Here is a 22,381-nt window from a genome sequence, read left to right as displayed (position 1 = left end):
AGTAGCAAGCAATTAAACACCATTGAAGTATTCTGAGGAGAAAGAACAGCTGCTTGTCTACAGGCTCGGGTGGAAAACCATGAATTGGAAAGACAGAAGATAAAGGCTTTCGATGAATAACCTCAGCACAGCCTCATGCAAAGATAAACATTTGGTATATAGTCTCTGTCTTCCTTTCAGGAAAATCACCAATAAATTCAGCCCATACAATATAGTCATTAAAGGAAAAGGGGAAAGGTAAAGGCAAGCAGGATTCCTGTGGAACAGAGCTGCTGAGTAAACGGGGAACCCAGTAAGTAAACTTGAGAACTGCACAGATAAATAAGACGTGCTCCAAGTTTTTATTTGCTTTTGTAGCCAATGAATCAGTTTTGTGGTCAAGAGAGTTAAAAAGTTAGAATTAACACATAAGAATCGCCTCAGCCGTGAAGTCCTAGATACAGTGGCACAACCACGGGTACCATAATCAGGTCTGTAAGTGAAGGAAGAGGCTGAAGAGGGAGCTAGATATTTAGCAAGGCTCATCTGAAGAGCATGAAGGGCGTTTCAACATCAGAAGTAGAATTTAAAACTGGATTCATAGCTTTATGTTAATAAGTAATTTTCTTTTACTATAAACATCAGGCTGAACTGAAGAAAAATCTAGTTTTGTGATAAACTGTATTTCAATTCATAGTACTAAAATATAAAAAGGAACAATCATGAGTTTTCCATTTCTTTTCCTTCAATTCTTGGGATGTGATTTCTGTGAACAATTGTTTAATTAGAAGACCATTTCTTTTGGGGGAAGTGTATAAGTGAAGCCCTAACCACTTATTGTTACGAACAGCATGTGTCTTTTTTTCTTTGCTAGAGCAGTACTTCTGGAGCTGATTTGTGACTAAATTCTAATATGGCAAACTGTATTCTGCTGATCTAAATTTCACTGGCACAGTTTTCTTCTTCTTTTTCTTTTTTTTTTTTTTTCCCCATACACGAATCATATTCTGCCTTGCCCAGTTTTATTTGACTCTGACAGTTCACAGCTGAGCAGTTCAGAGGAATACACAGCTTCCTTAATTATACCTCACTTGACAATAGCAGGACCTGATCCTGCAAGTCAGCTTTAAAATTGCACTTGGAAGCTGTCATGGAAATCACGTGAGATATGAATTGTTTCTTACCATTTTTGAAAATTACGTCACTTATTTAGGACATTGGAAAGAACTTAGGAATTGTGACTTGAGGCACACATTACATTTTTTGCCAATGTAGTCCTCTTACCTGATGTACAGAAATAGATTCATAATAATGTAATTCTAACAAGCCAATCTGTCTTAAAAGGTTCCTTTAGAGACATATTTCATTATACAACTCTTTATGTTTATGTTGAACTGTATGACATACGAAGGGCCTTTTTCACAAGCTTCCCTAATGCCAAAGATCTCTGGATTGAGCACAACCAAATTTAGGTCATACAAGGATAGCACCACGAAGCAACAAAAGCCAAACCCATGGCAGAAACCCTAATGACATGTAGCATGGCAACAGGGGCAGGTGTCTGAGGAATATATTGTATTCTGCTAAGGCGCAGAGGCAGAGGGGGGCAACTGACATGAGGATTAAGTGAAACAAAGTAATTTGATGTTTTTTTTTCTCCCCATGTGTTTTGTATCACATTATTGCTAAATGCATAGCTCACAGTTCTATTCTGCCATTTTCAGCCAAAGTTTAGCCTGCTCATGTAATTTCCCTGTCCCAGTGGCAACCCCCATGCATCTCCATGGATTAGTAGAGGATTGCATAGAGAAGATGCTCAGGCCCTTCTACTCGAGTGCCATATATTGCCTCACACTTGAGACACTGGAGAATCTCTGTCAGGGGCAGTAGTACGAGGACCGATGTCATCTGCAGGGCAGCCGCTAGAAGTCAGCAGTCACATACACTCTTACAAAGAGCTCATGCAAAAAAAGTCTGTAGAAAAAGCACCTTGCTAACCAGAGTCTAGATACAGATTGCTCAGGTCTGCTAGAGCACGTCAGAGTGCTGAGAGTTGCCCAAACACACACCCTCTAAGCTTGTGTAAGGCATGTATTCCCAAGAGTTTATACCCAACAGCTGTGCGGCAGCATATAGAGACATGGACATTGCTTTTGTGCAGACAACAGGGCTGCCATTTAAGCAGCTCTCCTGGGTTCCCTGTGTCTGGAAGGGAAGTACAGTTTGCGGGGAGGAAGGAATGAATGGTGCATGGGCCTGTGTGATTGGAAGAGCACCAAGCATATGAAGGAGCTACCCTAAAGCCTGCTGGGGTTGGATACTTCTGAATAAAAGGCACATAGTATCACCATTCTGTCCTTAGACAACACATTTTTATTTCTAGTGTCATGTGCTGTATTACATTGTCTGATAAAAAGTAAAGTAGAAGAATTTGCCAGGTGACTCGATTTCTGGCCTTGTCAGATTATTTTGCTTAGTTTCTGATGAAAACGTAAGACAAGCTTTGCAAAATTATTTTTGTGGATTTTCTTCTCAGTTTCTTTTCCCTTCCTATCGCCACGTCTAATCTATTTATCTATGGCTCAGTTATTGATTTATGTCCACTGGGATGCTAGATACATATCCTGTAAGTGATATCAGCTTATTTTTGTTACATTATATATAGTGAACAGATACTCTGAATTGTATCTGTGCATAAAAGCATCACAAATTGTTATTAATTATGCTCTAAGGAAGATGTATTCCACTGTTGAACTTCCCAGAAAAGGCAAAGTATAATAATTCTTCTCTTCACTGAACAATTTTTTCCTTTGTTATGGGACAGCTGATGAACACAATATTGCTTTTACTATGCAGTCCTGAAAGTGCCAGTTGGGGGAAAACATATTTTTCAGTACTTAAATAAAAATACCAGAATGTTCCAATAGCTTGCATGGAAGCTCCATGTATGTCCGCTTAACAAAAATAGCCTTTGAACTGCAAAGACATTTGGTGATGATTACTGTTCACTGAAAAAATAATTACAAAATGTTATTCATCTATTTCTTTTCCTGTCCATGTGTTTATCTATCATTTTGCAGTTTTCAGCAGAGCAGATGTGCTATGACAGAAACAGCAGCTACAGTATTTGCTTCCCATATAGAAACAACAAGCAAATGTGACTCATATCCTGGATTACATTAAACAAAATGGAAGAGTGACAAAAAAAATCTGTTAGTCTAACAACAGATTTTAATTGCAAACTAAATTGAAATTCATTTGTTTAAAAAAGTGTTTTCAAATGTTAACTCGCAGATTTATACTGTAGTATTTGCCAAAAATGTTAATGTTCTGAGGTGAAATCCTGTTTCTAATGAGGTCACTAGAGCTTTGCCACTGCATCTGGGGGGCAAGAGTCCATCTTGGTCCTTTATTTGGTCCCCCCACATAATTTACACATTTTATGTACATCACATAAGCACTAAGCTCTAACTTGTCTTTTAAAAAAACCATCTTTAAGGCTGCAAATGATCAAACGCAACTAAGGATTTGTCCATAAAAGTTTTAATCAATAATTACCATTCAGTGATCTGGCCAGAGACCTGGGCTTGAAATATGAGCTATTTGTCAAAGGGCAAACTGAAATACCTTTTACTTTAGCACAAGCAGGTCCTCTGCTCTTGACCTATTAAAACTTTGTTTGCTATTATACTTGCTGGTGAACGAGTCATGCAGAAAGGTGTTGAGGAAATGAGCCAGCATGTTCCCCAGGTGATATAAATGCTTTATCAAACTGATCCCTGCCTTGTTATGTAAACTATACCAGGTACCGTTCGTTTTAAACAGAGAGATAAACAGATCTAATATGCTTCAGGGCGTCATGCTTTATGCATGAACTGCTTTTTATTTTTATATTAAAGATTTTCTTGACACAACCCTTTGCAATGAAGGAAAGCTCCGATATAATGTCTTAACTACAACAACTGCAGCACCTGCAAGTTCAAAGTACTGAGACTGATATTCCCAGATCAGATAGTCCCATGCTAACCTATTTAATTAATTCTTAATAAACAATTAATTTTTTAGTGAAATACCTCTTGTAATGAGAAAGTCTCTCTCAAAGATAAATGAAGTAATCCTCTGAGATTGAATTTATAAAAAAATAACTTGGTCTATCCGTCTATTTACAATATTTAGCTACCTACTCTTTGCTTTCAGTTGTCTGATCTATCACTTGTTTTCTTATTTATTATACAGTTTTCAATCTGAAGTGATATCAGATAGAATGTTTTTAACCTTCCCAGGAGTAATATCCCGTTTCTTTTTATAGCAAAGGGATTAAATTCTAGTCTCCGTTTTCATGGGAGTAAACGCAGAATATCACCAAAGATTTCAGTATAGTTACTTATGATTTATACCCATAAACAGGACCAGAATTTAGTCAGCTGTCTTATCAGCTGTCTTAAATTTGAGACATACAAGATGAAAGTGAACACATTTATGCTCTCATTTAAAAAAATGGACCTATAGAGTATCACAATTACAAGGATCCACTTTGAGAATTGTGTACTTTTTCAGCCTAAATTATTATTAAAATTGCTTGTTCTTGGTTTAATATTCAACGTCATCCTCCGAAATTTTAAGGACAGCTAGAGATCCTATTTTTCTAGAAATTCATAAGAAGAAAGAGGAAAAAAGTCTTACATATATTGCCATATACACAGAAATATTTATTTATCCCACATAAAACAAGATTTTAAGTATACTTCCCAATCATAATGCAGTCTTAATTATGGAGTCACTAGTGACACCATTGTTACTTATCTACTTCTACACATAGATCTGTATGAATGTGTATATGTGCATGCTAGCGCAGGTATACACGTGTGTATTCAAAAGGCTTTTGCATACCCTCCTGCTAAGTTTTGGTAGTGTTTCCAATGCCAAATTAATTAAAAATCATCGGCCAAAATGCTTTACAGAGAATTATTTGTATTATAGTCAATGCAACAAGTGTAATTGCTCTCAGGCTGATAAAAGTAGTAGGTTTAATCTGCCTTAGTTCACAGTTTCTAGGCTGAAAAAAATTCACGACTTGATAAAAGCCTTTGTTTTAGCAAACACCTGCACAGAGATAGCACAAATAGCGTGGTTTTAAAGCTGAAGGTGTCAGAATAACAAGTGGAAACTGGATAATATAACATTCTTCACTAAAAGTCTGGTTTGTTTGTATTCATAATGTAATGTTTACTTCAGGACATATTTTCTGGAGACATGATGCCTTCCTTCCGTTTATTCCATGCACAACTCAAAATAGAAAAAACGAATGAAATTTAACTATCCATAAGTCTTTGTTGTTGATGGACTGAATTACAACTTTTTAATTTAGTCAAGTAAAGCATTATTACAGTAGGACTCTAGGGCAGGAATGTGTTAATAAAATCATACTCTCTGCCTTTTCATTTAAAATAATCCCCTTGAGCTGATTAAATGAAATATCACTTGTTTAATAACTGACAGAACATTATTTTTAAGCAGAAATGTTTTGCATATCTTCCTATCCTGTTTTTAATTCCAGGCACAAAGTAGTGAAGGCACTGACATCACACAAAGGGAGTAGAGTTTAGCACTTGGATATAGTTTGTCCTGTCATAGTGGCATCTATAATTTAGTGTGAAGCAGTGAGGTAGACAGAGCATTATCATTAGAAATCATCCTGAACAGGGATATAAAACACAGTCGCAATAACACTTGTCAGAAAGGTGACTGCAGTCAAAACTAATATCCAAGAGTTTCAAGATAAATGCTGACACTGCAGCCATCTTACAAAGACTATTATTGCTCAAAAAAAAAAAAACAAATCCCAAAAAACAAAACCAAACTGTGAACCTTATCCAGATTGAACAAGTTAGTGTGAAGTTTGCATCTGGAGTGGCATAAACTTTGTGAGATTTACAGTAAGTGAAGTCCTTCTTTACTTGAATAAGGTACTTTATGTTGCTACAGAGAAGGTATCAGATAGTCTTTCTGGCTTAATGACTTTAAGCTATTCTAAATTCCTCCCTCCACCCTCTCCCCATTATCTGGGGTATATGAGTGCATTCCTTAAAACAGGAGATTAACTGGGCAGCTTCCAAGTTCAGTTCCTTCTCCCTGCTGCCCACTTTCACAACCTGTATTCCTCAAACAACGCTTGATTTTTCTAGTCTTTGTATTTAGACTCAGCTCTGGCTCAGAATGCAGCTGTGATTTTATAGCCTTTTACCACTGATTTTGTAAACTGCAAAGCCACAGGGAAACTCCCAAACCAAAATTATGCTCCAGAAACTTGGAGGTAATTATAGTAACTTCATTGTGGTTATTTAGCACTGATAATGCATGCCTCAATATAAAGATAAACAAATGCACAAGAATGTTGCTTCTTTAATACACTGTTTTGCAGCTTAATGTCTTTGCAGATGTACTGCGGGACAAGATACAGGTGCTGTATACAAGGTATTTCTTCTGCCATAGGCAACTTGTCTTGGTCAGAGATACAGAACAGACAAAATGTTTGAGGCTCTATAGAGCCTAGTGTCCCAGATTAGATGGACTTCCAACAGTGGCCACCACTGCTGAGAAACGGGAGAAAAGTGAGGAATGTCTGCTACAATTTCTAGGTTCTGTGCCAGGCCCCAGCCATTTTCAGTGCATAACATATTCTGAGTCTGATATTGTTCATTTACTAACCACTGTTTTCCAAGGTGGAAAACCTTGGAAACCTTACTACCTTTGCTTGAAGAAATCAAGGAGGAGGTTCTTCAGAGAAGACGTAAGTGTAAAATGTGAAATAACCAGCTTGCAGAAGCTCATAAGCTATGTCATACAGTATAATGGGGTATTACAGAAACTCAACCATAAACAGAATGAGACTTATCTTGTGTTCGTCTAACCAAATATTATATTTAATGAAAAATGAAGAAGAGTAGAAGAGCCCTTGTTACCAAAGGACTTGAGAGGACTGGCTTTTTCAACAACCTCTCTGATTAAAGATAACAACAAATGTCTCTGGAAAAAGTGCCAGAAGACCTGTTGTGCACAGTTAGGTTATAATGTTCATGTAGAAAACCTTTCTTTCTTAAATCACCAATTGGTATCTAAATTGACTTGCAGCATGGTACACTCCTCTATAAAAATGGTTTAACTTAAATTAGAAGGGAATGCTGTCACTGTACATAAATGCCAGATTTTTAAAAAGTCTGTTCTGCTCTTGACTGCAGGAATAGGTAGTGGCAATGAGTTCCACATGTCCACAGTGCTTGACAAACGTGCTTCCTTTTACCTGTTTCACCAGTCTTCCATATGACTTTTACTGAATGCTTTTGTCTCCTTGTAAAAAGATACCTAGGGTACTATAAGGAAAGCAGTTCTAGTCTTAAGTCTTTCCTCAGAAAGAAATATTCCTATACTTTCAGTCATTTTCGCAATTCAAGTCTAAAGCCATTTCATACTTTTTATGTCATGTGTGTGCATGTTAATAGAAATAGCACATATAAAACCACATAATTTTTAAAAGTAATTTTACTACTGTTTTCCAAAACATTTTGTAGATCAGGAAAATGTCTCTCCTCTAGGTAAGGAGGAGAAAGCTGCTACCCTGCAGCTTTCTGGCTGCCATTTTACTGGAACATGGTATAATTTTTAGCAGCTTGGCCATTTCACTTTTCCTTCATATTTTTTCTTTTGTTATATACCATGAAGACCTGCTGATCTGCTGCTCCCCAAAGTATCGGTTTGTTTGGATATATTTTTTGAAATCTCAGGTTTTGATAACAGTTGTTTTGATCTCAGTGAACGGTCGTAAAACCTCTGTGTCATTTGTGGTTTAGCCTAATAGAAGTAGCATAAACTAAACTGCCTTTATTCCATGCAAATTCAGTAAACTGAGTAGTTCATTTGTATCTACCAATAAATATACTTTCTTGTTAGTTTTTTTGCATGTAACCCAAATTACTTTTCAGTCTTGCCCTTAGTTCTCCAAATTACCACCTTGCATTTAACTGCCCATACTTGCCATATTCCTATTGCCTTTAATGTAATGGATTCACAGTTTTTCTGAAAGATGTGTTTCACAATAACCTCAGGAACTTCAACATTTAGAGCCATTACTACTCTCAGTTCACACATGATGCCATTCAGTTGTCATTACTTAAATGAGTTTCATGATGAATTTATAGATTACAGTCTCCCAATACTGGCTAATGAATCTATGGATTACAGCTTCCCTGTATGGGCTATATCCAGCTCTTTCCTTTATTCAAAATATTCCAGCTCACTTGGTATTAGCAGTGGTATTTTGTGATGCAAATACTTCTACCTACGTCATGATATTGAACATAATTACATTAGAGGCTCAACTATAACTCCTTTATTATATGAAAGATAAAGGTAGAAACCAGACCTGTCACTTCTGTGTGCCAAGAAGCACATGTGTCTCAAGTATCAAGAAGCGTTTGTTGAAATCTTGTCAAGGTGTGAAATTTCTGGGTAGTCAAATGAATCACCTTTATTTAATTAGATTAGTCTTTTACCTCCCTCAGTACTGCTCACTCATTAGCCTTTTCCTGGCCAACATGTCTGAATATGAACCACTTGCATCCCTGCATGCTTAAGGATCGGGATTTCTACACATATACATATGTAGAGAAGAAATAATTTTAAAGACTTCATTCTGACATGAAATTATCCCATAAAGATGTCATGATCAGTAAGATCTAACATTATCCCCTGTTTCAAACTGGTGGTATTTTCTCTCAACAATGCCTGGTTCCATAAAACTTAAAATACACACAATGCACATTTGAAATTATGCAGCTCAGAGCGCAAACAATAAAGTGTGCAAAATCTTTTTTGGGATGTGTGATCACTGTTAGCCAGTCAAACACGAAGACTTAATAAACATAAGGTGTCGAAATTCTAGAAGGTTTTAAAAATATTTTTTCCTTGTGTGGAGGTACCAACATGTCTGCAGATTGTGGATGCAAACGTAACTTCTGAGTTTGTTTCTGAGAAAAGAAATCTCACAGTTCAAAAGTAGGATATGCTATATATATAAAATGGAAGCTATAAAGCAAACATCTAATGAATTTCTTTGCTAGCAAAAAAGAGTCTAGATTTACAGTAAATTTACTTTCCTTCATAGCTTGAAAACTGCATTAAATAAAAAAATTAAGTTAGATGGAGAGGAATAAATTTAATCAAAACACTGTTAGATAAAATAACTTGGATTTAGGAGTCTGCAGCAGCTACTGCCAAAACAAAGCTGTAGTTATTTACCAAAGCTAACAGCATTGTTTAAAAATCCAGAGGTACAAGACCAACAAAACTTTGCTGAATTTTCTACAGTATTTAATGTGGCAGACTACTTGATTGCAATGAATTTGTCTAACGGATTTCTTGTCGTTGTATTTCAAACTGTGTTCTTACTGTGTCAGGAAATCCTAAAAAGAAGAGAAAATTACCATGGATACATAAGCAAGAAGAGGTCGTGATGTTAAAGAAAGGGTTCACCCCCACTCTAACTGTATAACATTATGCGTCGTTCTGGAGCAACTTCATTACAGGAGTCAGAGATTTGCATGATTTGGCTTATCAGCTTCAATAGGATTGGAATTTTGGACCATGAACTGCTATTGCAAAGTATCTGGGAAGATCACAGAGTGGAAGAAGATTTCATTTGGGCATTACAATTGATAATTGTAAAAATACAAACATAGAGAATCAAAGATGCTAAAGTTTCTCTCTACATATCCTAAAATTATCACTATTCAAAAAGATCACATTTCAGATCAATTTGATCTGTTTCCTGTAGCATATGGAAGAATAAATAGCAAAGTACTTTAGATGATTTTACAAGTATTAAAAGAGGGAGCTGTGCTAATCAATTCCTTTTATTTTTTCTTTCTCTTGCCTTTATCTTGAACGTAGAAATAGAAAACAAATCACAGTAACTATATTTCTCAGAAGTCAGTATCATTTACCTTCAATAGACTCAGTAACACTGTTTAAACCTTGAAAGCTAATAAACATGGATTTGTAGAATTAAAAATATCGAACAATTGGTGAAATAGCAACTCACAAAATTAAAGTTTTATAGCCCGAAGTTGAACACTGTGTTCCACAGTTTAAATATTTCATATCTGACATTTTCAGACTCTACTACAGTGTGAAGTCTGATTTTGATTTTTCAACCCAATAGAACTTTTTGAGTTTGGTCTTAAAATCTAGACACTACTACCTCAGATTCATCTTTGTTTAAAAGGATATCCAATGTCTACCTAATGATAGTTCCTAAATCCTTTTTAGTCCATCACACGAGAAAATATGCAGCTTAGAAAAAAATACAATGGTCCTGTGATGTTCACAGTTTTTGATATGATTAACACAAGCTTCCTGTATGACATGGAAACGAATTCGAAAATACACTGTGCTATTACAGCATAAAGTCTGCAGACATGACTGCCTAAAAATAAAACCAGTATAGTGTCTGGATAGCAGCCCTGCAACACAAGTCAGCTAATATTTGAGTCATCTTCTCTTCCACAGCTATAGGGTGCCAGAAGGTTGTTTTCTGATTATTATTAGAATTCATGCTTTGTATTCATACTCAAGGTAGGAGTCAGTCTTTACATCTGCAAGCGAAGGTTTTTATCCAATTAAGGCCAACGTATGTTGCTGGGGCTATCAGAAGGAGCAATTATGAGGACATCTATGACCAGGAGCGGTTTATATTAAAATACATCAACTGATTAAGCTGTAGCAGTAATTGCAGAGAAGTAAATTCACATCTGAAACTTGTCATTTGACTTAACACATTCTTTTAGTGTTACGGGTGGATTTAACTGCCCTAACTTCATAATTAGACCTGGTGATTTCAAAAGGTCCTCAGCCAAACCCACAACTGACTCCACACCTTTAAAACCAAGGGGGCTATGCTGATTTATGCAAGTATATACATTGCATCTAGAATCACAGACTATTAAAACATAAGGATATTAGAATACAAGGATATCAGTCCCATCAGTGAAGATAAAATGAACCCAAGCAGCTTGCACAGCAAATACTTTCATAAGTAGTTGAGAAACGGTGACTCAAAATCCATGACTATTAACTGTAAGACAGAAATACTGTAGGGAACTCTCCTGCGCTGGCAGGGGGATAGATAAGTTGACCTAATGGTTCTTTTCCATTTCTAATTTCTCTGATTCTATTAAGTCTTGGTATTTTCAGAAGAATGCAACTGCTTTCCAGGGCCCCTGAGACATGAGGATTTAGGCAATTCCTTGCTGTAAATAACACTGCTTTTCAAACAGTAAAAATACAGGCTAGGAGGGGACATTAAGCCCAGTTTAATAACTTCTAAGCTCTGGCAGAGCAGAAACTCTTTTTTCCTCTACACTTTTCCTACTGGAGTTTAATTAAGATTGACAAAGCACTAACTCTAAATCAGCAAGGAGATCCTTAGATCCATTTTGTTGTCAAATATACTTTCCCTGCAAATGGCAGGAGTAACACATATCATTTCACAGATAATGTTTTAATATCCTGCATTGAATAAAACTTTTTTTTAATCAAGTTGCAATGGTAGCACTAAACTACACAAGGGGCTTGGGGGTTGCAGATGGCTGCATTACTCTAAATGTTCAAGCTTGACTGACCCATTTCATCAGCACTGTCAGAGCCTTGCACTGATACATGTTGACAACATTTAATCTTAAAAAATTGAAAGAAATGAATTAATATGCAAATTTCATCAGCTTTGTAATAAAAATGTCCTTGAAAAAAAACAGAGAACATGACCCCCAAGGAATAGTGTGAATTATCCCAGCTCAATTCTTTAAGTTAGTCAGAGGTATGTGGGTCCACAAGGAAATCAGCGCAGATTTGACTTGGAAATAATTATGATGAAGAACAAAACACAAGCAGGTTGAATAAATGTAACAACTTGGGAAAAAGTCTTAGTCCTGTTTGTTATTCACTTTGAATTAACAGGATTAGGTTTGGTTTTTGAAAATAAAGGAATACCACCATGTAATTTTAACACCTAAGTAATGTGAAAACAATTTTTTTCTTGCTATCAATTTTAGTAGGTATTAGAAACAGCTCTTGGAAAATCAGATTTTTTTCAATACACTATAGCTTTTGGTACTGAGTAACTTAAGCCGTGATATTACGTCTGCTGTGTGCAAGTCAGGTGAATACTGTCATTCCTTCAAAAAGAGAAGAGATGTCTGTGTGTAAATCAGGAAGATGAATAGACATTTCCCTGGACATCACTGGGGACCCTGCAAGATAGGAAACAAGTATCTCTAGAAAGACGAAGTAAAAATACAGGAGCTTTTTCTCATGAGATAAATGCCAACAGTAATAAATAAATAAATTAATAAACAGTTTCCATTTTGCAATCTAGCATACATAATTTAGAATCACAAAACAGTTCACAGCAACAAGCAACCTTTTTATTTAGATTGTCGTTATTTGAAGCAGACTTCAATCTTTGAAAGATTTGGTAAGCATGTGAATAGGATATAGCTTTTTCTTACTGCTAGTGATTTGAATTCAGGTGTGTAGGAATCAAATTCCAAACATCCAATGTATAGTTCAAGTCAAGTGAAGTTCTGAGAACTCAGCACGGTTCTAGATAATATTTAAATGGTCAATTTATAATCATTTACCTGCCAGGCCCTTACTTTATACTTCTAGTGTCAGTCATACTATTTCAGCCTCTGTCTACAGCAATCCAAAATCCATAGCTAGTACTCTGCTCAGCTTCTCTGGCAGGTAGTAACATCATAGTTATCCACTTTCTTCTTGTTTAGTGTACAGCAGTTTTTGAATGTAAGGTTTGCAGGAATTAAACCAGTGTTGTACTTAGAATCCTTGGAAAAGAGGTAGTCCAGGTCAACATGTCAAAACGCTTGTTTTCAAAATCAAAACCCCACTACAAATGAGCAACTTCACATGAAAAGTAAAAATAACTACTGCAATAGCCTGGAAAACTCAACACAATCTTTCAGAGCCTCTAAAATAAGCTGTCTCATTTTATAGTTCCATGGAAAACAGACACACTGAAATACAGACTATGATCAACCACATTAATCTACTCTGTAAGCTTTTGTCGTTTTCTACAAAAGTCTTTTAAGTTTCTTCTTTCTCTTCTAATCTACGATCAGTAAAATCCTACTTTTATAGTGCCCTTTGCACCTGTATGCATAAAATGAATAACCTTGCAGTTTAATTATGCAGTATCTATCAGTTTTGAAATGATATAAAGTTGCAGATAGAAAAAGAATAAAACCTCTTTAAGAATCCAAAATTAATATATGTCAAACTCAGGCTAAATCTTAATCTTCTTGCAACATTTCTCTAAAATAGATGTTCTTTTATCACCTGGCATATCAAGACCCACTGGAAAAAAAAAAAAAAGCATTTGGTTAACATGCTGCGGAACAGCACTCTCTTTTCCACCTCACTTCAGGCTATTCTTGAAAGATCTGAACAGTTGTATAATAATGAAAAATGTGCAATACTTGTGGGGCATTGCTTGTGCACACATACCTCCGCCCACACATTCATCATTCCGCAGGTATTGTCAGTGAAAGTTTAATTGCATAAACACTCTGTAACTGTCCTGTCATATTTCTTGTCAGTCTGGATTCCCTCTCCAGGCTCACTATCTCACAAAACTATAATTGAATTGCTACCAAATCACAAGAGGGCCCCAAAAAATAAAATCTTTATGAATAGAATTTGTTTCCTATCAGCAGATTTGACAAATTGTGGCAGAGGAAGGGCCTTAGCGATAATTTCTGAGTTTATTCTAAATCCAGTTATTTGCTGTTTGCTCTTATCTCTTCTTTAGAATTTTAAAGCCCCAGTGAGAAAGAATCCCAAAGAGCCCAACAGTAGTATTTTTCCAGGTCCTAAAGAGGCTAGTCATGGAAAAAAAAAAAAAAAAGCTGTATTAGCCACAGTTATGGCTAAGTATTGCTTAAACTAAAGAGAATCTGCATTAAATCTGAATTATAGTGAATATCAGCCACTAAAAGTCTTTCACATCCCCTCACAGTCACTTTATTTATTTATTCAGGTCAAATGACAGCTTCTGCAAAATATCTTTCTTTGAATGTGTAACCTATATGTATATTACTCATTTTTTCCTGTCCGATGCTTCCTGTACACTGGAGTCCTGAGCACATAATGAAGGTAATGACCAAATAAACTTAACACAAAGGTGTGACACATACTTTGTTAGTGGTACCGTGAAACTGGAATGCAAATTAAAATATAACTTATGTTAATATTTTCAGAAAAATGCATCTCATTAGGCTAGAAGTTAGTAATTTTCAGCTGAAGTTTATATTTCCCTGATATGCATTTTGATTTTATTCTTAGTGAGTCCTAGTGAATGGCAGAAAATTATAACTCTAACAGAAACCTGAAAACATTGATCATTCCACTTTAAAATTTTATTAGCAGCAGGTGCATTAGGAACATATCCTAATGAATAACTTTTAAATGGGACAGAACTTCAACTGGATTGACAACTGTCTGATTGTTTATGTTTTTTAAATGTGCTTATCAAAATCACATAGGATTGATGGGTGTTTTTAGATGAAGTTATGTTTTGCAAGAGACTTAATTTAGGACTAAGGTTAAGGCTGAGGATAAATGAGTGCATTAGATGATTAAAGAACATTTGTCTTGTGGGACACTTAAGTCATTTGTTTATGACACTTTCAAAACAAGCTGTAAAATAATAATAAAAAGCACAGGTTTTAACCAACCTCTCTCAAACATAAACCTTAAACTAAAATTAATTGTTTTTATGCAGAATTACAAAATTTATCAACTTATTAAAAACATGATTCTAGGATTCATAGTTTAAGTACATTTGATGAAAATGTTCAAGATATTATTTTCTATCTTTTTTTCTTTCTTTTTTTTTTTTTTCTTTTCCTGGTTGAAACCTCTCTGACAATGTTTATTCTTGGCTGAAGGGGGTGGGGCTGCAGAGTGGGAGAATGAGAGTTCTCACCCCTTTTCAAAGAATCTTATTAAAGAGATTATTTTACTTTGATATTTTAATTTTTGTTTTGGCTTTTTAAATAGTACTATCATTATTCTGATGTTCTTTCTAGGAGGAAAACCGTTATTATACGAAAATAGATGCCTCAGGAGAAATACAATAAGAAACACGAAACTAAAGCCTTTGATATTTTGTGAGTAGATCACTGATTAAAATTTGATTTAGGTAAGCAGTTAATTAGTATTATCATTTGGTGGCCTATTTGGACTGGGCTGGGGGACCAACACATTTCCTATGCCAAAAAAGTTCATGAATGTGGATGCTAATTGGCACTGCTACAGACATTCACAGGAAAGCACCTGGAGTTTGGGCAGGGCATGGACTGTGAACTGCCTTGCCACCTCTATAGATTGTCACTGGAGGGCAAGGCTGGAGAACAGCAATGAAACAGCATGGGAAAGAGTACACTGCTGCTGCCCATGCTGTACGTGTTCTGTGGATAAACAAACAATTTCATTCCCCAGGGCTGTCTCCATCTGGCACCTATCACCAGAATGAAATTCACTTAAAACAAACAAACAAAAAAAAAAAACAAGAAAAAAGGAAGCTCAATGTTACTGATGATAACACAACCACATCCTTTCATTCAATGTTCTACAAAACCTTTAAGGGTAATGCACTTTGATAAACTACAGTTAATGAAATAATTAGTCCTAATCACCTATGCTGGACTGGATTAGTGCTGTGTTTCCCTCCTGCCACATTGTCACCCATTAAGTGTCCAGTCCTGGGAGGGAGTAGCAGGCACGGATGCATTCCCACAGACAGCTTATGGACCTGCGTAATAGCCTGACTGTAAAAAGCCTTGTCTGTCTGACTGGTGTACATGAGTATCACCATCACCATTACAGGTGGCACTGTCGAGCCCCTGGGCTAAACCTCACCGTGCTAGGTGGAAGGTGGAAACATCAGGATTCAGAGGCACAGTGGACTCACGGAACATACGAGGGAGTAGATATTTTAATTGTCCTGCAGCTAGTTGAGAAATTTACCCCGGTTAAAAAATGTAAAATGTAACAAAATCAGAAAGACACCATATCTGCTTTACCTGGTAACAAACAAATTGAGATGATAAAGTGAAGATAAATTAGGCAAGTTATTCAGAGGTCATATAGTATTCACAGCTGAAAAGCAAGGAGTACCTGAGACAAACTGCCTGGGAAAAGCCCCAAGAGCGGGAAGCAGCAAACCTTTCACACAGATGCAATATTTTCAGGCTTTTCCCAGCGTGACCATGAGTAAAATTGTTCACTGGAGGCCGGTATTCCTTTTGGCCAGTTTTGCCTTTTCTGATCTCTGCCCCCCGCGGAGCTGAATCGATACCAAGTAATATCATCCTTTATCTCTGCTGTTTTGTGTATATAAAGAAGATAGAATTGTGTAATTTTGACAAGAACAAGGTTTTAGTCTGTAGCATGATGAATTAAACATAACTGACTTACAACAAGCCAAGAGCTTTAAGCAGCCAGGTCTGATCTGCTAGAAATCTCAGATTATTAAGTGCCAGTACTGTTCTACTCTAATATGCAAAAGAAACATCCCATCCAGCTGCAATTAGAAGCAAAATATTTGAAAGTCAAGTTAATATCACCATAAACTGGTGAAATAAAGGCTGTAATTTTATGTTATGAATGTAATTTTGTGTTACACAGGAACACAAAAAAATCTTAACTCTATTTGTTTAAATACAATTTCTGGTTTTATGACTCAAAATTTAAAAAGAAAGAATAAACAAAATTTGTAGATCACAAAATTTGTGATCTATAATTAATTTAAAGAGGCCATCAATGAGTTTGTCAAATAAAAAAAAAAAGATTCTCTATACTTAGAAAATAAAGACTAGCTGAAGGGTAATTAATTTGGAAAGATATACAATGACGCACAGCAAAATTTAGGAGGAAGGAATCACAGGAGGTTGGAAATACAAGAAGACAGGTGGGGGCAACAGTCAATGGGATGTGAATTTGTAACAACAGGATGGAGGAAAAAAGCCAAGGTGATTTAAGACTACATAGGTGAGTACGGTGACAGACTAAAATGATTCCTCTGTTTAGGAAAATGTGGCCTTCACCTGAAACTGAGCGACAAAATTGAAATAGATGAGAGAAGGGCAAAAAATAAAAAGTGTGGAAGATTTCAGAAGAAATCACTTCTGAGGGAAGGCTGAAATGAACTTTATGGCTGTCTACAAAAATGAATGGAATGTACTCTAAATGCACTAACAAGTAAAATTACTCAAATGAGCAAATAAAATGAAGAAAAACATGCAGTCTGAACATCACAAGCAACTGTATGAAATTATCTCCTGTGAGAAGCTGCAAACACAATTATTGTAATTCTTCCAGGCTAAGCTGTATGACTGAGAACAATCCTAGGTAAGACTGGGGATATTCAGGAATACAAGTTAGCCTTATTTCTCACAACCCTTTAGCTGACATAGGAACACACTACATTAGCACTGCTACAGACATGTGATCAACAAAACAAAAATCTTGACCTCAGAAGCAGATCGAATAGATCTGAAGAAAGCAGCTGGGGAAATCAATAGAGGCAAGCAGAGATTCTCCAGCCCACTTCACCTATGTCTTTCTCTTTAAGAAGGGAAGGAGTACAGTAGAAGATCCACTCTCTGACCCTCCAGCCATAGTTTTAGTTTCTTCATGCCTGTCCCCAAAGAACTTACAGGACCACACTGAACACTGGCCTGTCCAGAGTGCAACAGTCAATAGAATTTGTACATAAAAATCAATTCTGTTTAAGTATGTGTTTATCACAGTACATGGGGATCATACAAAAGCAAAGGTAGCTTTTCCTCCTATTTATAATGATTTGGAATGCCCGTTTTTAAATGTAATGAATACATGTGCGATAGCTATTTTCACAACTTGCCGTATATGTCTTGTATGTTCATACATACTTACATATATATACACACACACTTATATACATGCACTGGTTTTAGGCATTTGCATGTGTCTATATTCCTCTATAATGGACCTACTTCATGGCACAGTTGTGGTAGAGACAAATTTCATATTCAGTCCAGCAGATGGTTGTTGCACTTTATCTACTGGATTTATCTGTATTTACCTCGTACATACATGGAAAGGAATATGCTTTTTCAATATACGTACAACATAAGTTCTACATTTTACTTTCATTTATTGATCACTGGCTAAAGATGACAGAGGCTCCCCTTGTATAGACTGCCATGAGACTGAAAGATTTGGTTGAAGGAAGAAAACACGCACTTATTCTAAGAACCAATTTCTATTTTAGAACAAAGCACCACAAAGGAACCTAGAAGAATATAAACTTAGAGCCAAATTTAGGTCTGTGGTAAACAGAGGCAGCTGAGCCATAATTATTACAATTAGGAAAAAAATAGCCTCCTGCAATAGCAGTTATACTCATCCCAGGTTAGCAGACAGATGAAATGACAATGTTTTTAGGAAGAGTCAAATCCAGACATCTCAACATCACCAGTAAATGGTCTCAGAATAAATAAAATTTCCTTTCATGTGAATATTTGTATTAATGCTGTTGCCATCACTGCTGTACCTTTTAAAGTTGACTCGTGGCTGGAATGAAATCAAGGTTTAACATCAGCATGCATACAGGTCACCCTGATAATATCCAACCACATAATGATCCCAAAAATCTCACCAAGATTAATGATGATCACATAATTCCAGAAAGTCAGCACTATATATGTAGAAATATATTGGCAATAAAAACCAGTCACTGTTGTGCCTTTCCCCAGTTGGGGATCTCTCACTTTTCTTTGATTTCTAAAGGCTTCAGATCAATAACTGGAGTGACATTATTAACAGCTCCCTCAACACCTTGGCCAGCACTAATATTAAATCCATTATACCTTCTGTTTGACATTTGCAGTACAGCAGAAAGTGCTGTAGATACAGTCAAACTGCCTTGGGAATGGGGTTGGATGCAGGGTTAGTGAGATGGCTTCCCTTGCCTGACTCTAAATTCATCTCATTGATAGAAAACTTCAGCTATTCAGAAAACTACACCAGGCAGTAAATAATTCACCTGTCAAAGTGGGGGGAAAAAAAAATCACTTTTGTGCTGTTTTTGAAATACATTAAGAAAGGGTCTTCAAAAAATATTTGACATTCCTTATTGTCATCACGTTTACAGAATTTAATAAGTATCACAACACACATCACAGTGTTTCCAAATGAACGCTTTACAAGCGAATGATGTTGGAAACAAGACAGTACACAGTTGTTTGGGTTGTAGTTTTCACTTTCATGGTAAGTTTTTTAAGGCATTTCTTGTGCATTGTAGGCACCATGCAATCATATAGACCGAACAATAATTGTGGATCAAATTATCTGGCAGTTCTCAGGGTGTTAACACTGCATAACTCGTATCTATGTTTAATTCCTCAGCGTGTATTTCATATCCACTTACTACGGACCTCCCTGGATTCTAGCTCTGATGTTCTGGCTGAGCTGCATTCGGGACAGAATGTGACGTGGGAAGCTATGTCTTGGACACCTTTAGGTTCCCTATTCATGAGTATTTAGCAGCAGTTTACAGCAGCTCACCGAACAGTGCTATTTTAACGTGACTCCCCTCTCCTGGCTGTACCTCTAACACCAGGAGCTGTGAATCTGAGATGTTCAGGGATGACTGTTCTAGGAACCAGAAAGAAATTGAAAATTCTGCTTTTAGACTGTCATTGCTGGTACACACGAACGGACAGAAAATATATGAAGTGGCTGTGGGCTGATGTGCTTTTACCTCAGATTCAGTCAGCACTGAGACACTTGGACACTATAATTCCAGTAGCCAGTTTGCATTTGCTGTACGTAATTCTCCTAACTACACTTCCAGTATCTGTGCAACTGAAAGCTGCAGACAGAAGGAAACTAAGCTCTGCAAATGCAAATGAAAGAAGCAGAAGCTGGTGGCACTACCTGGAGGTTGCCAAATGGGAGAACAGCAGCTCAGCAGAATGCTATTTGGCCTCATGGCAGCTTTAAACACCAACTTTAAGAAAGAACTTTGCTTAATAGGAGAAAATAAGACAGCAGGAACAACAGGTTACATATCATGTTCTCACCCGCTGTGCCTTCACAAGAAGTGAAGCTCTTGTGAGAGCACTTCTGACAAAATCTTGCTGTCATGGGGTGCAGCCATACTTGTGATGAGACTAACACTAACGTATAGCAAGGTTGCAGCTTCATTTCTCTTTTGCATAGCATGGGGTTTGCCTTCCCTGTTGCTTTCACAGATAGTGGACTCTGACCCAAAATCTCTGATGATTCCTGCTGAGATGATTTGAAAGGTGTCTGCTTGCTCGGTCTCTGCCATCTTTCTGCCTGAGGTTGCCAAGCATGGTGTGTCTGCTTCTCAGCAGCTGCAATTCACAGTTTGGCTTAACCACTATTGAAACCACCACTGATTTCGCCTTATATTTATATCCTGGCTGTGAATGTGACAACTGACAAGTGAACAAGCTGTCCATGCTCTTCCCTCACCTTTGGTGGCATTAATCTGTGGCAGACGTCACAGTGTGTAAGTGGGGCAGTAACCTCTTAGGCGACTTTAACGAAGTCCAGAATCATAGTCCTAATAAACCATTCTTGCCTGAATGTGTGATGAAAGAAAAATGTAAAATAAAAAAAAGGTGGATGTCTCCAAGGTTGTGGGCCCTATCCTACTCTTTTGGGTTTGTGGGCACACATGAAGATTCAGGAAAAGTCAAAAAACCACAACCTTCCAGCAAATGTATTAATTCCAGCTACAGAGTGAACTGTTCATGTTTTATGACTTGAATAGAGTGACATAAACAATGAGAAAATACTTAAAAAAAAAAGATTTCCATTCCTGTATACTTCTGCTGAGGGCCACTAAGAATGCCAAATGAGTGAATTTGGAACTCTCGTACCTTAACTGAAGGTGGGTGGGGTTTAAAACTTTATAAGAAATATGATTTCCCACAGCCTAGCTCTGTTTGAGGGCAGCACTGCAAGGAAGTTCAATGTTCAGTGAGGTGTTAATGCAATTTTATGTTTTTAATTTCCTTGGTTTTGAAATGACCCAAAGAAACAATTTAATTGCTATGTATGCTATCGTTTGGATACTTCCAACTGGGCTTTTTAAAGTCACACTTTACTGAAATGGACAGTGTAGGAAAGGAGTGACTTGACTCTACAGTTTGCTTGCAGTATTTGACTGGTAACAGCATCATTTTACTGGCCATTTACTTAGTCCTTTTAGGGACTCTTACCATTTCTGTGTCATTTCAATAGGAAAAAGAGATTTTCAAAGTGTAAATCTAGAAATCTAGATTTAACAGAGTATTACAGACTCCAAAATCACTCTTCAATTCTGCCTGAGACATTTCTTGGTGTTTTCTTCATTGTTTTTTTGTCCTCTGACATTTTTTCACAGGATGTGTTATAATGAAGTTATAGTCTTCCTCACACAAACCCAGCATTAGCCTATGGGCAGATGTCCTCGTGTCTGATGTCAATCCATGCACAGCAAATGCAGTTACTAAAAGTACATTCTGCTAAGACCTGAGCAAATACACTCGCAGTGACAGACCTTTCAGATGCTAATCTCTTCCACCCAAAGTACAGGTATTCATCTCTATCAAGACTTTCCCTAAGAAAGCCTTTTAGTCTTTTTATTATTGCTTACTTCGGACTAAAAGAAAGGTACCTCTTCTACTAAGTAGTAACTCAGAAAAAAAGTGTAAATTTTCTTTACATTTGAGCAACTTTACTTAACTGAGCAATTCTTTACTTGCTCATGTCTAACCTGACGTCAGATGTGAAAAATTACAGTCAAAGAGATTTTGGATAAGAGATGTGAGGATGAGAACTTTAAGGGAAATGGATATGCAACCTTTACTATACTGGATACTTCCAGTCCCCTGCTAGAATAACATCCTCCTTTTCAACTAAGAGTTTAAGTGAAATGCTATAGACTGTACTTCAGACACTCCATGGGTTAACTTGCTGTTGTAGTTATTCTTTGACCAAAGTTCTGTCTGATATATTTTGCTAAGTTGTCTAAATCCTGCTGTAGTATTGATTTCTCCCTTTAAAAGCTCTCACCCATTCAGTAAGCTCCAAGGACCCCTTGTCCCAGCTCAACTCATTCTAAAGTGCAGCTGGGATATGTTATTCCTGACACCAGTCTTACACTTACTAACTGATGTTAGAGATATAAGATGGTTTTAGGAACAGAAAGGGAAATGTTTCTTTACCACAGAGAGATATACGGTAGTTCTTATAACCTTTGGATAACTGTTTT

At 36.7% G+C, this 22,381-nt stretch overlaps 1 protein-coding gene across 2 annotated transcripts in view; it reads right to left on the bottom strand.

Moving 5' to 3' along the window:
* NPAS3 (neuronal PAS domain protein 3) overlaps positions 1-22,381 on the bottom strand; it is a 628,382-nt gene that overhangs the window by 76,758 nt on the left and 529,243 nt on the right. The gene's annotated exons all lie outside the window — the stretch shown is intronic.

The sequence above is a fragment of the Phalacrocorax carbo genome, chromosome 9 (genome assembly GCF_963921805.1).
Source record: "Phalacrocorax carbo chromosome 9, bPhaCar2.1, whole genome shotgun sequence".
NCBI classification, from domain to species: Eukaryota; Metazoa; Chordata; class Aves; order Suliformes; family Phalacrocoracidae; genus Phalacrocorax; species Phalacrocorax carbo.
Note: the sequence above shows the minus strand (reverse complement) of the source record. Positions and strands in the feature narration are given on the sequence as shown.